Consider the following 11,223-nt stretch of genomic DNA (forward strand, 5'->3'; position numbering starts at 1 on the left):
AAACGTAAAGGGTAGAAGAGTTTATACTGGGATCTGGTTTTCCTTTTGAAGAGCGAACGCGCAATCCGGGTAAGGGAAGCTTTAGTAATTTAATTTAATACTTGTTTGATGTGTATGAAAGCAATGAAGTGTACTGGATGTCTGAAATGCATGAAATATTTGATGTTTAAGTATGCATGAACGAGCATGGTTGCACTGGATGTATATGATGAATATTGTTTGAACTGTATGCTGAGAATGAAACGTATGATTCGGAGTATGATTTCATTTCTGTATGGTTGGTATGATAATATGAATTTTGTAATGTATGAGATTTATGGTGGAGAGAAATTATAAGTTATGAATCATATGAAAACTGTAAAGTTATTGTAAAATGATAAATCTGGAAATTTTCATATTCTCTACTTGATAATGTACGCTCGTCATCGAACGGTCTTATACCGATCGGTTTCCCTTGAAAGAACTCAGAATAAGAATTCTTTCATTTGGAAAGGATTCTGATTAAGAACGAGCGTCCTTTGTGTGAATGCTCAAAATAGAGTCATTTGATTCCAAAAGGAAATATAGAATGCAAAGAATCACAGTCCAATTCGTTTATTCATTGAAACAACACAAGAAACACACAAGCACGAAACATAACAGAATATCAAAACACTGAACATGTGAAACATCAAGAACAAACTGTATTATTAACGAGAAAAGAAAAATTACAAAAATTGTACCGAATACATGCTCAATCAGAGTCATCGCGGCTGTCACCACCGTGATGTGCGCTCTAAAAGCAAAGAGAACGGAATCCTACTCTATAGAAAGTGGAAAATAACCCTAATCTACAGAGCTTAGAACTATGAACAGAAAATGTATCTCAAAGTGTGCAAAAGTATATGTTTACAAGGTGAAAGCCCTTTTTATAGGGTCAGAAAAACAAAAGAAAACGAAAGAGGGAAAAGGAAAGGGGAAAAAGAAAAAAATGGGAGATGGAGAACCTTGCTGTGATGCTTCGAGCTCTCACGTGGCAGCTCCGGTCAGCTCTTCTTTCACACTGGTCATCTTCTTCAACACGTGTGCAACTTCGGTGGAGTGGCACGAACCTCAGGTAAGTGATGTGTTCCTCTTCTTCAGCTCTCACTCTGCCCTAGCTTTGGGTTTTGCTTTCCCTTTCTCCAAATGAAGTGCTCCAGCAAAGAACCCCTAAGGCAACAGTGCACCAAAACGCACCACATCACTAATTGGATTTCAGTCCACCAGCGTTTACAACAACAGTCCTCCCAAAACGCAGTCGTTTCACTCAAGTTTAGCTGAGCGTTTTGATTAAGTGGGCTTCCAATCAGCAGCCAATCCATTGTGAAATCAGCACTCCAATTAAAATGTGCAGCCAGTCCATTCCAATGCTTGCAATAGCAGCGTTCCAGCAGTAGTTTCCAGCAATTTGAGCACCCAATCCAACCCAAATGCCTTTCATTGTACATTGCACCAACGGCCCAATTGCTTTGCATCTGTAACCCAATTTTTAGGACCTTTCTGCAATAAGAAGAAAATGAATTAATGCCCAAAAAAAATAAAAGAAATATTTCTGCAATTCAAAAATTAAAAGAAAAAGTAAAGAAAAAAGATTTTCATTAGAAGATTTTCTCTAAAAAAATATTAATATCCTAATTATTTACAAATGCTAAAAATTACCCCTAAAAACCTAATTTTAACTAGAATTTTATAAAACTAAAGGATTAAGAGAAAAACATAAAACTAGCCTAATTCTAAGAAATTAAAAACTAAAGAAATCTAAGAAATGATTTTTAACAGAGAAAAATATGTAAATCTAGAGTGTTATCACACCCCCACACTTAGACAACTGCCCTCCTGGGCAGGGACAACTAAAAATAAAAGGCAAAAGCAAGAGACTCTATCTAAAAAGAAAAGACTAAAGACACACAACAAGGAACACTAGACTCTTATCACATTCAACTCAACTCTGCTAATTACACAACTACCAGCTATTTTTCTCTAATCAGAACTGCACAAACAGAATCACCAACTCTAAATCTAAGTTTCAGTAACTCTAGCAAGTAAACAACAGTTAAATTCGACCAAACCAAACAGAAAGATACAATTCAGAGAAGTAGCAGCCCAAATTCAACCTCACAGGATAAAGTGTTTCTCTCAAAGCACTCAAGTACTTAGGTCAGCCTGTGTTTCACTCCACATAATATGATAGACCACAATTCACAACTTTGGAAAAATTCTAATTGACACTGCTTCAATCAAGATAACTCTAGATCACTAGGACTTTCATGGCTTGTAATGTAATGGAGGATGGAAAGGCTAGATGTATGGGAAATAAAAGCAGAAACTGGAATGGATAAGAGAAATGTGAAAGAGGACAAATAGAACTCACTGCAGGTATTGCATTCTTTTCTTGGCCATAATCTCTTTTTTTTTTCTCAGGTCTTTTTCTCAATCAATTTTCTCTTTTTCTCTTTTCCAGACCTTTTTCTTCTATTTTTCAGATTAGATTTTTTTTCTTTTTAGAGCTCTTTTCTTTTCAATCTCACCTCTGACCTTACTCTTTTCTGCTTTCTGAGTTCTAAATTCTCCTTACTTCTCACACATCTCTCAAGGTTGTTTATTGATGGGGAAATGGTTTATAATGGATGGAAAGCAAAGAAAAAGGCTAAGGCTCAAATGAGGGTACAATGGAAAGAAATGTGAATGGGAAGAAGAAAGAAGGCCTACATCATTTCTTAAGTTCTACCAAGATCAAGCACATCAAAGAGAATTAATACAAAATCAGAACTATGACTATACATGCATGCATTCACACTAGAAAGAAAAAATTGGCCCAAAACTCTCCAGGGTTAAAGATTTGTAAAAAATGGAATTGCTACTCTCTATCATGCAAAACCTGCTTATTTAGACTGAACTAACTGCAAAAACTACTGCTAGAGCTACATCTACTCAAATCTAGAGCTAAAGACACTGTTGGCAATCTATCTTAAAGAAATAAAGCTAAGAAGTTAAGTAAGTCAGCAAAAAGTTAAGTAAAATGTGAAATAGAATCTAGAAATACCTGCACAACATTACCTAAAGCTATTTACAACCTAGACAAAGTAAAACTAAACAGAATGCAACCAGAAAGAATCTCAACTAAAGCTCTACAAAGTAAAACAGCAAAAGAGACATCTAAAGCAGAATGATATTAAGCTAACAAATCCTAATTACAAGTCTGGAAAGAAAACAGCAAAAGAAGAAAGAAAGAACTCTAAACATAACCTAAACCAACTCCCATCTAAAACGCTTCTAGAACAGAAAGACAGTAAAAGGAAAAAACAATCAAAGAGTTAACTCTGAACCTAGCTAAACTAAAACAGACTCGAATTTAAAAGAGAAAAAAAAACTAAGAAAATCATAACAGTAACAATGAATGGAAGAGATCCTAGAAAATTACTGAAAACCAGAACAGGACTCAGAAATTAAAATCTCAGAACAGAACCTATAAGGTAAAATAAAACTGAAACAAATGCTAAAACAGAAATTAAAGAGTATCTAATTCGTGAAATAGAAGGCAAGAATATAAGCAGAGAAAGGAAATTCTAATATGAATTCTAATTACAGAAACTATAAGCAAAAATAAAGTCTAATCCTACAGCCTAAAACATATTCTAAAAGCATAAAAAACTAAGTATTGACAAACTAAATTCAGAAAATTTTACAAACAGTAGCAGAAAGAAAATAGAAACTAATTATGAAAAGAAAATCCTAATTGAAAACTTGAAACAAAGCATGAAACTAATCAAGAGCTTAAAACAGAACAAGTAACTACAAAGGAGGAGAAAATAATAGAAATAAGCAAAGAAAAAGGGACCTAAAAGAAGTTCTTTAACAAAAAAAAAAAACAGTAAAAGAACCTAAGCTAAAACAACATAAACCAGAAAATGAATGAACTTTAAAAGACCTAAGAACTATTATCAACAAAACTAACAACTAAACTAAAACAGATCAGTAACAAGAGTAAGTATTTACAGACTAAAGAAAGAATAGTAAACTACTCTAGGGATTTATAAACCAAACCAGACCTAAACTAAGAGAAAAACAGTCAGAAAAAAAATACCCCTATTTTATTACTAAAACAGATACTAAACACATCTATCAAAGTAAAAGCAAAAATTTTAACTACAACCCCTCACCCCCACACTTAAGAGGCACATTGCCCTCAATGTGTGAGTGAGTAAGGTTTTCTAATCAACAAAAACATACTCAAATCAAACAGCAACAAATATGTACAAGAATAGAAACTGAAAAACACAAAAAGAACAACAACTGAACAAGAATAGAAACAAGACTAAAAAGTAAAACTATAAAACTAAAGAGGAAAAGAACTTATTCAGATTGGCCACAAATCAAAGTTAATTCGTTTTATTTTTATGAAAAACAACATATTATCTATCCTACTATTTATTATGCTACTTAAAGCTATGTAAACTACTATAAAAGACCTGTAACTACTATTTAAAAGAAGGGAAAAGAAAGAGCTTATTGGATTTTCTCCATTGTGCTCAGCTCCTTTGTGTATTGTCTCCATGGCTGCATTGAAGTTCTCCTGCTTAGGCATTTGTTGCAGTAACTGCAGTTCTCCATTCAAATTTTTCAATTGCTTCTGCACGTTCAAGACTCCTTTAGCAATATTGACACCATCTATTGCCTCCACCAGGGTTGCCTTTGTCTCTGCAGCTTCCTCTTTGTTTAATTCTGCAATGCCATCACTGAATTCGAAGTCAGCATGTGTCTCCATCATAACCTGTGTATTTACATTACAGTCATTCAGCAGGTTCTCAAACAGGTTATCAGAAAACAATGACTTAAATTCAGAGCACCTATCAGTAGGTATCTTTACATTATGCACAACAGAAATTTCATCAAGCAATTTAAAATGCTTAGAAGTATCAGGCACATCAGGTAAAGCATGCAAGACATGAAAACGAGTGTGCATTTCAGCTATACCAGTAGAAGGATTAAAGTCAGATTCAACCTGGACTGGTTCCTCAAAAATGACCTCACTAGCATCTATCAAATCAGCAGCTAAATGAACACCTACTGTGAAGCTATCATCAACTGGAATAATGTCAAAACCAGTGCATAACTCTGAAACAGCATAAGGCATGTCAATATTTTCAATGGAAAAGGCTGAATCTAAAATATGAGTGTGTGCAGGCATAACAGGAACATAATCTAGAGTAGGTTCTATGGGTTCAACTTTAAACAGATCCAAAGCATTAAATTCATATTGAACCTTAGAGAACTCTATGGGAATGCTAAGTTCAGAATAAACCTGTGTTCTCTGATCACTAGCTACCTCATCAGGGTCATTTCCATCCAGCTTGAACATAATGATCTCTTCCTTGGCACCTGCAAAATAGTTAGAAGCAGAACATATGGCAGAACTGATTTCTTCACAAATTTCACAACCACCCCCAAGGCATGTACAACCAGTGAGTTTTTCATTACTCAGTTCTAAAGAGTTTAAGAACCCAGCAAACTCAAGTTCAAGTTCTAATCCTAAATCAGCACAAGCATTTTCAAAATCAACCATATCAACTTTCACATCATCAAAAACTACATATCTATCATCATGAGCATCTGATTCATCATCAAGAAGTGCATTTAAATCTGTGCAATCATAAAAAGCAGTAGATGCAGGTATATGAACTCTATCAATGGAAAATGCTAATTTTATGATATTAGAATGATCAAAGCAAGGACTAAAATCAACAACTTCTACAGGCACATCATGCATATGATCAAACACATTGAAATCATTTTCAGGCTCACACACATCAGCATCAAAATCCATTTCATAGTACTGAAGCACCAAACATGGTCAGCAGCTTCCCTCATTTTTTTCAAATACTCTTTGGACTTTCTGAAATCAGTTTGTACTTTCAACACAGTAGATTCAACTTTTAAATCAGCAGTACAATCAATTTCCTTGAAACAAGAATGAGGTTCAATACTATCACCATCATAATACACATTTTCACTTAATTGAGCACTAGCAGTGGTAAAATCAGATATAGGAACAACAACAAAACTATTACAATCATGAATCACAGCCAACTCCCTAAAACCATCAACTAGCTTTTCAAAATGAGTATCAGTGTAATTATGGTCATAAGGTTCACATACACATTCAGAAATATCAACAGATGCACTCATACAATCATCACTCATCAGAGAATTGGAATTATCATCATCAAAATTTAAAGTAGAATGTGAATCAATGAATGAAGGATTAGAGTATACAGTTACAGAGGTGGTTGGACACTCAATCTCTTGAAACTCTGCGGCAGCAGCTACCATTAGTGGTGCTTCATTGGTTGATGCCTCTTTCTCTCCTTCAACTCTCTCAATCAGCTTGTTGACAGCAGCAGCTAACTGAACCACTTGAGTAGTCAGTCCTTGAAGTTCAGATGCTGGAATCCCCTGCTGCTGATCACATAATGGATCTTGCCATGGCTGTACTGATTGGAATTCCTCTTGCTCTGGTGCATCATAATGGAAAAAAGATGGCTGCCGTGGCTGTTCCGACAGGAAATTCTCTTGCTCTGGTTCAGCATATTGGTCCCAGTATACGTGTGGCAGCTGCTGCTGCACTTGCAAGGGTGGTTGCTCATGATATGGTTGAAAACAATGTGGTGGTTGCTGCTGGAAAGCTTGATTGGCTGGCTGCATAAAAACCTCAGGAATAGGCTCATAAAACATGTCAAATCTTGGTGGTTGAGCATTATAAGGAAATGAGAAATTACCATATGCAGAGGAGTGATCCATGCTTAACAATTGCTCACAAGATAAAAACCAATCAGACCAATAAAGCCTCTATCACAGAATTCAACAAAAGAATTGAAAGAAAAGAAAATCTATACAAGCTATATTCACAATTTCTACTCTGCAGAACAGATCCTAATATACAAAAATGAAAACAAAACAAACAGATCCTAAACTAAAAAGGAACATATATGAACACAAAACAGAAATAAAATCAAGAAAACAAACCTAAACAAGACTAACCTAACACTCTAAGACTTAACTCGCCGAGTCCCGGCAACGGCGCCATTTGTTAAACTGATTTTTTTTCGCCTAAAATCAGAACAAACTAAGTTTCCCCACTAATGAAGTATAGGGACAACCTAGGTATCAATCCAAAGACTCGGCTAAAATTAAGCTTAAAGTGTAGAATTAATTCTTGTATTTTATTTACTAACTACTAACTCACAGGTGGGGAAACGGAATTAAAACAAAGAAAATTTAAAAGAAAACAGTAAAGAAACGAAAACTGTTTTAAAAAGAAAACAAGAAAAATAAAATGCAAGAAAATAAAACCTAAACTAAACTATAGAATCTATGTATAACAGAACAGAACCTAAACTAAAATGAGAACTGAATGCAATTAAAACTAACCTATGAATGCTAACAGTTAACAGCACAAGGAAAACAAAACTAAAACTGAACCTAATCTATATATCATCGAATAGAAAATAGGAGCAGAAATCATAATTGAAACAAAACAAGAACAATATAACAACACTGAAATTGAATTTAATCTGACAATTATGAAGCTTAACATCTCTCAAGAAGACCTCTTGATAAGTCATGCTCACTATGGAGTCACATTACATCCAAAACAGATGTAGAAATGCGGATATTTTCCTTCACAAATCTCAAATAAAATTCAATTCCAGATTTAAAATCACATACAAAAATAACAGAAGAAAAAGAATAAAAACACAAAACTGAATGAGTTTTTATTTACTGGACTCATCTTTGGCTCGAGAAGACATCTCGAAAGTGAATGCTCAAAATAGAGTCATTTGATTCCAAAAGGAAATATAGAATGCAAAGAATCACAGTCCAATTCGTTTATTCATTGAAACAACACAAGAAACACACAAGCACGAAACATAACAGAATATCAAAACACTGAACATGTGAAACATCAAGAACAAACTGTATTATTAACGAGAAAAGAAAAATTACAAAAATTGTACCGAATACATGCTCAATCAGAGTCACCGCGGCTGTCACCACCGTGATGTGCGCTCTAAAAGCAAAGAGAACGGAATCCTACTCTATAGAAAGTGGAAAATAACCCTAATCTACAGAGCTTAGAACTATGAACAGAAAATGTATCTCAAAGTGTGCAAAAGTATATATTTACAAGGTGAAAGCCCTTTTTATAGGGTCAGAAAAACAAAAGAAAACGAAAGAGGGAAAAGGAAAGGGGAATAAGAAAAAAATGGGAGATGGAGAACCTTGCTGTGACGCTTCGAGCTCTCACGTGGCAGCTCCGGTCAGCTCTTCTTTCACACTGGTCATCTTCTTCAACACGTGTGCAACTTCGGTGGAGTGGCACGAACCTCAGGTAAGTGATGTGTTCCTCTTCTTCAGCTCTCACTCTGCCCTAGCTTTGGGTTTTGCTTTCCCTTTCTCCAAATGAAGTGCTCCAGCAAAGAACCCCTAAGGCAACAGTGCACCAAAACGCACCACATCACTAATTGGATTTCAGCCCACCAGCGTTTACAACAACAGTCCTCCCAAAACGCAGTCGTTTCACTCAAGTTTAGCTGAGCGTTTTGATTAAGTGGGCTTCCAATCAGCAGCCAATCCATTGTGAAATCAGCACTCCAATTAAAATGTGCAGCCAGTCCATTCTAATGCTTGCAATAGCAGCGTTCCAGCAGTAGTTTCCAGCAATTTGAGCACCCAATCCAACCCAAATGCCTTTCATTGTACATTGCACCAACGGCCCAATTGCTTTGCATCTGTAACCCAATTTTTAGGACCTTTCTGCAATAAGAAGAAAATGAATTAATGCCCAAAAAAAATAAAAGAAATATTTCTGCAATTCAAAAATTAAAAGAAAAAGTAAAGAAAAAAGATTTTCATTAGAAGATTTTCTCTAAAAAAATATTAATATCCTAATTATTTACAAATGCTAAAAATTACCCCTAAAAACCTAATTTTAACTAGAATTTTATAAAACTAAAGGATTAAGAGAAAAACATAAAACTAGCCTAATTCTAAGAAATTAAAAACTAAAGAAATCTAAGAAATGATTTTTAACAGAGAAAAATATGTAAATCTAGAGTGTTATCAGTTTCCTATTCTGCAACAATGGGGGGTTTGATCAAGATTCAAGAATTGGACCGAGCATTGAACTTGCTCAGGGATTTGTGTTCTCGTGGCCATTGTCTTGATGTGATGGCTTTTAACATAGTGATCAGAGGGCTCTGCAAGGTCAACCGAGTTGCAGAAGCTGAAAAATTGTTGGATGAGATTGTTGTAAAGGGCCTCTGTCCCTCAGTTGTGACTTACAGTCTGCTTATAGATAGTTGGTGCAAAAGTGGTTCTGTTGATAGGGCGATGTCTCTTCTGTCGAAAATGTCTGAAGAAGACAGGGAGCCCAATGTCGTCACTTACTCAACTTTGGTGGATGGGTTTTGCAGAGAAGAAAGGCCTGATGATGCACTCTTGGTTTGGAAAGAGATGGAAAGAAAAGGTTGTTCTCCTAATCGAGTTGCTTTTATGGCACTTATTTATGGTCTTTGCATTTGCAAGAGGCCATCTGCTGCACTCCATTATTTACGCGAGATGGAACAGAAAGAAATGAAGCCCGACTCGTTCATTTATATTGCATTGCTCAGTGCTTTTCTGTCTGATATGGACTTGGCCTCTGCATTTGAGATTTTTAAGGAGATGGTTTATTCAGGATTTTTCCCAGAATCCCATGATAAAAGTTACCCCGTTGTGATGGATGCAATAGACAAATTTTCCAAGGATCACAGAACATCCTCTGGTATGAAAGTTTTAAGTGAAGAGGGCAAACTTCCTACGCATTGCTTGATAAACGTCGGATTATAAAGGTTAATCAAATTGTTTATGCCACTGCCAAAGGAATGTTACATCGGACAAGTAAAAATTGAAGCATTTGAAAAGAAACAAATGTACACAAAAAGAAACGTATGCGACTCTCAGATAATTTGCCTACAAAAAGAACTTGAGCTCCGGAATTTTCAAAGATACACGTTACTTGATTTGGATCCTAAGAGAATACAAGAGAAAAAGAGACATAACAGCTGATCAAAGGAGCGCTATGTTGTTCTTCCGGTAGTCATGCGAAATCGTTTACAATGTATTGATATTTGGTTTTCTGTTGGACAAACACAACGAGAGCTCGAAATTTTTTAAGATACACACACAGTGGCGAATTTTCTGTTATATTTTTTTTATAATACTTCATGTAAATGTGATTTTTCCCATTTCATTTTCTTCCTCTAGTAGACGTTTATTACTTTTTAATTTGAAAGTAAAAAAAAATTGTCCTTTCCTTTATGCATGGATATTCAACTGATGGTGAGCTTAAACTGGAAAATTTTGAAATTTGAGGAACTATTACATGTCTGAATTTGAAAATGGATTGGCAAAATAGATTAGATTAAATAATTTAGAGAGATTACTAGAGTCATTTTCTTGTCACTGAAGTCATGAGTTAAGCTACCGTGTTCCACGTGACAACTAGATTTTCCGATAGAATAACGTAACTCAGAAGAAAAAGATATACTAGAGTTGTAGAAGTATTCTAACTATGTTTTGTTAAAATTTGATTGATTTGTTGGATTAATTTATATAACATTTAAAACACATTTTCTTAGAATTTGATTGATTTGCTGAACTGATTTAGAGTATTTAAAACACTTTAATCTTCCATCATCACCACGTAGTGTAATTTTAAAAATCAATACACGTAGTGTAATTTTAAGTTATATAAACACGTGCTTCCCTCTTCATTGCGATAGTAGTGTATAACTCCAGTGTTCGGAATCCCCTCATATTTGCATTCTCCGAAATTGAGATATAGTAGAGAAAAACATCCACAATAATCATGAGAGTTATCCTATAAAAAAACTGGCCAATTTAACGTCATTCATTCCATTAAAAAAAGTCAATCTAGACTCTAGAGTTTTCATAGATGTATTGTAATAAAATAAATTATCAATGGTAAACTATAATTAATATTGATTTTGTTATTTCTTCCTGTTTAAGTTCTAAAGATGTTTGGAATTGTATTTTCAATTTGTTACAGCTTGTTTATATTTGATCTTTTTATTTATATATTATCCCGATATTTTAAAGTTACTTGACATAATAAAATAAAGAAAAAAATATATTGAAGTA

General features: G+C 34.6%; 1 pseudogene across 1 annotated transcript; it reads right to left on the bottom strand.

The window, feature by feature from the left end:
* Positions 1-663: 663 nt before the first annotated feature.
* On the bottom strand, positions 664-9,158 carry LOC148201416 (uncharacterized; annotated as a pseudogene). The gene is made up of 2 exons (XR_015784616.1): positions 4,491-9,158; positions 664-1,521 (listed from the first exon to the last, which is right to left on the bottom strand). The product of XR_015784616.1 is annotated as an uncharacterized LOC148201416 (transcript).
* Between the last annotated feature and the right edge of the window lie 2,065 nt (positions 9,159-11,223).

This window comes from Vigna umbellata, chromosome 3, assembly GCF_029865625.1.
Source record: "Vigna umbellata cultivar VRB3 chromosome 3, Vumbellata_1.0, whole genome shotgun sequence".
Classification (NCBI taxonomy): domain Eukaryota; kingdom Viridiplantae; phylum Streptophyta; class Magnoliopsida; order Fabales; family Fabaceae; genus Vigna; species Vigna umbellata.